The sequence below is a fragment of the Tuber melanosporum genome (assembly GCF_000151645.1).
Source record: "Tuber melanosporum whole genome shotgun sequence assembly, scaffold_35, strain Mel28".
Taxonomy (NCBI): domain Eukaryota; kingdom Fungi; phylum Ascomycota; class Pezizomycetes; order Pezizales; family Tuberaceae; genus Tuber; species Tuber melanosporum.
Genome location: NW_003299030.1, coordinates 561,407 through 567,406, shown reverse-complemented (window position 1 = coordinate 567,406; position 6,000 = coordinate 561,407).

The window sequence follows — 6,000 nt, the reverse complement described above, 5'->3', positions numbered from 1 at the left end:
AGCTATATCCATATCCAACCCAATCTTCCACCTCTTTCAGCAGATCATTTTTATGCTGGGATTAAGAAATGACTAGGACCAAAGCGAAAGCTACTCTCAGCAGCATTGCGAAAGCCTAAAAGTCCAGCAGTCAATCCTTATTGTTCCTATATAGTAAACTATAAGCTTAGAATTCTTTCTTACTGGAGTTCGAAATGCATACCCTGTGGCCCTACACGATTTTGTGAACCAACCTGAGTGAATGTTGCAGACCAGTTGCAACTTCCAGCAACAAACCTTTCAAGATGGAGAAAGCCGGAGGAGGCAGGATACTACCGGGAGGCAAAGGGAGGACAACAACGGATATTGAGTAGGGGAAGGCAGAGGCGGTGGAAAGAGATGGAGTGGAAGCTTTTCGAAATATTTTGGGAGAGAAGAGCAATGGGGAGGCCGGTTCGTCGTGGCTGGTTTTGTCGTGTTAGCAAGGAGCTAATTCAAAAGTACTATGGGAATCGAGAAGTAAACCTTTTTTGTTTTTCAAATGCGTGGTTTCGAGGCTTCCTCTCGTAGCATCAGATTAGTCTTCATACTATAACTAATAAAGCCAGCAAACTGCCAACAGATTTTGGTAATGTGATTCTTAACTGGATGCGATTTAATCATTGAAATTCACAGATTAGAGATGAGGGAGACTCACCAGCAGCAATTGGTAGATATTGGCTCCAGAATATCTGCAACATGGATCAGACTCCTGTACCATATGAGTTCATTGAGGGACGTACTTACAATATTAAAGGTGAGAAAACTATTTGGATGCAGTCTAGTCAGTCTTCAGGATTGGATAAACACCAAGGAACAATTCAACTTACAGTTTTTGCTGATAGAGTACCGTGAGTAAAGCCACTTATTTTCTTCCACGAAAAAGGTACTGGGCCTACAATCATTGCTGAAATGCATGAGTATGACCCACAGGTAGTGGTTAAATTCAATCCTACTGCCTATGCAAATAGTGAGAATATTGTAAGTTGACTTGATGAGCAATTAGTTCCAATCTTAGAAAATGAACCCATACTACTTGCCTTAGATCTCTTCAGCGGCCACAAAACAGACGAAGTACTCGATACTATGAAGGCGAATGATATTACAGTTAGTGTTATTCCTGGAGGCTGTACGGGATTGATACAACCTCTTGACATATCAATAAACAGACCTTTTAAGGACATTTTAAAGGTTAGTCAATCTCTTTTGCAATGAAAAAAAAAACCCATTTACAAGGGGGTTCTTGCCATCTCTACACCTCCCCCTCTACAAGCATCTTTACTACTTCGTCACTCCCGTGCTCAGCAGACCACGAGAGTGGTATCTGGCCATATTTGGTGTCAGTCTGGTTGGGATTGAGATCTCCTCATTCTAAAAGCATCTTGACCACCCCCTCATATCCATGCCTAGCAGTCCAAGAGAGTGGCGTCTGGCCATAATTGGTATCTGCCTATTCGAGATTGATGTCCCCTCATTCTAGAAGAATCTTTACTATCCCCTCATACCCATGCCACGTAGACTACAAGAGCAAGATAGTATTGGAACTTATTACTACCCTGGCTCACTCCGGATATTATCCTGTAGGCTTAGCCGTTAGCAAGAATCTTCGAATTTTCACTATTTATAGGGCTGGCCATGCTAACCTATAAAATGTTAATTAGGAGTTCTTTGAACAAAAGCTTGACGAGATAGAACGAGAGGAGGAACAGATTTTAGTTGGCAATAGAGGGGTACTTAGCGGAAGTAAGGTGGGGTGATGGTGAGTTGCAGTGACATGGGCGGTTGGCGATGCTTGGGAGAGATTCTCGGTGGAAAAGGTTGCGGTGGTTCAAAAAGCATTCTAAGTTGTTGGACTTGCTCTCCCAAATAATGGGTCAGTGGATCATGAAATATCTATTAATAGAATTGAAACTGGGTTTCTTACAGAAGGTTTGAAGGATTGGCAGGTAGGAGGTATGGTGGATGATGAAAATGACTCTGTAGTATTAGATGTTAGTGGGGATGAAGCAGAAGTATTTTTCGAGTAGCCAAGACACAATGAAGCTGATATTACGTCTTACCTGACAACTATGCTTGGTATGACTCACATTAATTGGACTTCCTAGTACATGGTCCAATTATTCGAGTTTTTACGGTACCCATACAAGGATGGAACAAAGAAAGAGTTGGAAGAAAAAGATGCTAGTATATGACGTAGGGCCTCCAGCACGTGGCTGAGGGAGTGAGGAGTAGAAAACTACTCAACAGAAATGGAGCGAGACCTGAGAAGCCTATACAGGCAGATCGGAGGACTCCAGTGACAACTAGGACTGACAGAAGCAACAATTTCAGCAAACAAAAAAATGATTATGTAGCTAAGACAGTTGAATGACAATCAGAAGTATATGATCAAAATAGCAAATCTCATACTGGAATCGGTGAGGATAAGATGGAGGACAGGAGATGACAAGTTCAATAGACTATGGAGGTCCACAGGTACAGCTGGATAAGAACTATTGAAGCTTAGAGAAAAAGCCTAATGAGACTCCAACTTAGGAGGAAAGGAGCTAATGTCATAAATGTGGCTTGGCATGGAAAAGGTTTTCACATGACTCATGATTATGAGACATAGATATGATAGTGCTTTGTACATATGACTTGTAATGTTATGATTTGTTATGTTTCGCATATGACTTGATTATGAGTCAGGAGATGTATGCCTGGCCAGTATGCCTTGCAAGTATGCCTTACAGGTATGCCTTGTGCATGTGACTTATATTTCACACATTACCTTATTATAAGGTCATGAATTTTGTGCATGTGACCACTTGGGGTCATAAGACTTGTTTATAATGTTATGATTAGTTTATGAGTTTGGTCAGATGACCTTGCTACAAGGTCATGGGTTTTAAGTATATGACCACTTTGGTCATATTACTAGTTTGTTAAGATTTGGTTTGACGTAGGTGACCACTTTGGGTCACATGACTTGGGACAGAAAGAATACTTTATAAGGAGACAGGTACGGCCGAGGAGGATATACTCTTCAGGCTTTGTTTTAAGCACTTTTCCTACTTATTACTTTAACAAATATAAAATACCTTTATGCTCTTTATCATTATCACGACCTTTATTACTATTACAATATGAAGGCTTTTTACAAGATAAAGTTAGAGAAAGCTTACGATAGCAGATACCAATAGAAGACAAATGTCTTGTACTATAGGTAATAAAGGCATAGGCCTCAGAGCTATCATACAACAGAAGAAGAAGAAGAGAGGTATCATTCTCCGTTGCCAAGAACTAACTACCTTAAAAGGGATCATTGCAGTCCCTTGCATTTCTTGCAAGAGTATCTGACTTTCCTCTGTCTTTTCCTGGTCGATATTTGATCTTAAAGATGGATTTGCTGAGGTGTTCCATCCATCTTATTTGGCGATTGTTTAATTCCTTTGTAGTCATGAATGGGACCAGATTCTTGTGATTAGTAAGGACTCAGATCAGATGGTCATTGTTTAGGACGTATCTCCTCTATTCCTTCAATACTCTAACTATTGCTAATAGTTCCTTATTAGCAACATCATAGTTGCATTACACATGAGGCATTTTCTTGAATCGATAAGACTCTAGCCTCTATTTTCCATCTTCACATTGTTCTGATAGTATGCCAGAACATACATATTTTGAGGCATCTATCTCACTTATTGTCTTTTGGTTTAGGTTGAAATAGATCTTTATCAGTGCCAATGTCAGATGCCTTCAGATAGCATCATATGCTTTCTATTCTGTTTCTCCACATTCCCATTTCTTGTCTTTCTTGATTAGGTAATATAGTGGTTTGGCAAGCCTGCTAAATCCTTCTATGAACCTCCGATAGAAGTTGCAAAATCCCATGTACCATGGTATGTCCATTTTGTTGTTGGGCTTTGGCCAGCTCCATATTGCTGGCATTTTGACTGGGTCAACTTTGACTCTGCTTCAATTGATAATAAATTAGAGGTATTCAGTTTCTTCCTTATGGAATTCACATTTCGTTGGTTTAATCTTTATTTCTAATCCTTGTATGGTAGCCATGATGTTACTGACGTTCTTCTAATATTGTTGCATGTTTTCAGAATAGATTAGTACATCATCTAAGTAAATAATGCAATATAAATCAACGTTCTTGTTGAGTACTTTGTTGATCCATCGTGGAAATGAAGTTGGTGTATTGGTTAGTCCAAAGAACATGATCAGGTAATCGAATATTCCATATCTTGAGGTAACTGTAGTTTTCCATTTGTCTCATACTTTGATTGGAATGTTATTGTATACGTCCTTGATGTTGAGTTTGGTGAAGTATTTTGCAAATCGTAATCTGTCCAATGCTTCTCCAATCAAGGGTATCAGATATCAATCCTTCTTAGTAACTCAATTGAGTACTCAGTAGTCCACACAGAGTTTCATCTTTCCATGCTTCTTCTTGACAAATAGTATAGGAGATCCTGCTGACATGAAAAAGTCTATGATCCATCTCCTTTTTAGGTTTTACTTGATATACTTTCTGAGTTCTTCAAGTTCTGCCTCTCCTAGTGGGTATACGTTCTTGTAGAAAATTTCTTTTAATTTTCCCATTTTTTCATCCTTGTCCAGTTAAATCTCATAGTCAATTCCTATTCTTCTGCTTGGTTGTCCTGTAGCTTTCTCTTTCTCAAATAGATTCATGAATTAATGGTATTCTTTTAGAATCAATTCTTTCCATCCCTTTTTACTTTGGTATTTCCTATCTTCGATTGCTAGCTCAGTGCTAATCTTGATTTTTACTAGGACAGCTTTTTCATCTTCGCATGTCTATTTGAGAACTCCTGTAGTATCTCCTCTTCGATAGTATCCTCCGAAGGCCTGTGCTGTGATCTCTTTGATCTTAATCCTTGTTCTTATATCAGGCTGGGTTTGGTAAGTACTTCCAAAAACCTTGTCTTCTCATGCAGTACAGTCACTAGATATAAGTCTTGGTGATTGTGCTATCTGGGACATGGTCTGTACACAGGAGGTATTGTACAACTGGAGAGTAATGGTAGAAAAATAAATCCAATATTAAATACAACTAGTACTTCATATACTACCCTTTTGCCTGGATCACCGCAGCTACTCTAGAAGGCATAGATTTTCAGAGCTTCTCAAAGAAACTGTCTGGAATAGTGGCCCATATATAGGGTAAGACCTCAGCTAACATATCCTGTACTTTCTCAGGCCTCCCCTTAGTGTATAGAATATCCCAATACTGCTTGTGAAGATGGCATTTAAGCTCTACTCAGGCATGTTCGATTGAGTTCAGATTGGATGAGAGGGGTTCATGATCTTTTAGATCTATACTGTTTTCTTCCAGCCAAGCTAAGGTGTCTTTTGCAATATGAAATCTCGTATTATCTTGCTGAAACAGTAGATCTCCAACCTTTGAGCGCTCAAGTTAACATGGAAGTGTATGTAGTACTGGGGCTAACATCATAGTCATTAGGGTTATAAGTTGAGAAGACATAACAAGCGATGGCTTGGCACATACATGTATTTCACCTTAAGTAGCAGTAGTTGTGTAGCTAGGAAATACAAGAAGATCGTTCCTTTCTCTCCACATATCGGTGCCTACAGCTCAGGCATCTCTTCCATAACTGGCCTTAAAACAGACTCTAGTACCCTAATATAGACATGTCTGTCTACCTGAACCTCCCTAATTGAGACAAATGGATCCTGCCTTTTCTTCCAAAAGCATGCCCATACCATGAGCCCAACCTCAATTACCTTTGCTTTAGGTTGAATACAATCCACCTTTCACTTCAACTGGAAGGTCCCAAATACCTAAATGCACTGAGGATCTGCCAATTTGCGCATATTACACTCATCACTATACAGGATCCCCCAAAAATCATCAATCATCTAATCCTTTCTCTCTATCGCCCATGTAAGTATAGCCCTAGCCTGCTCTTTCATTAATTTTTGCCTTTTTTGGGCAGGCCACTTGCGCAC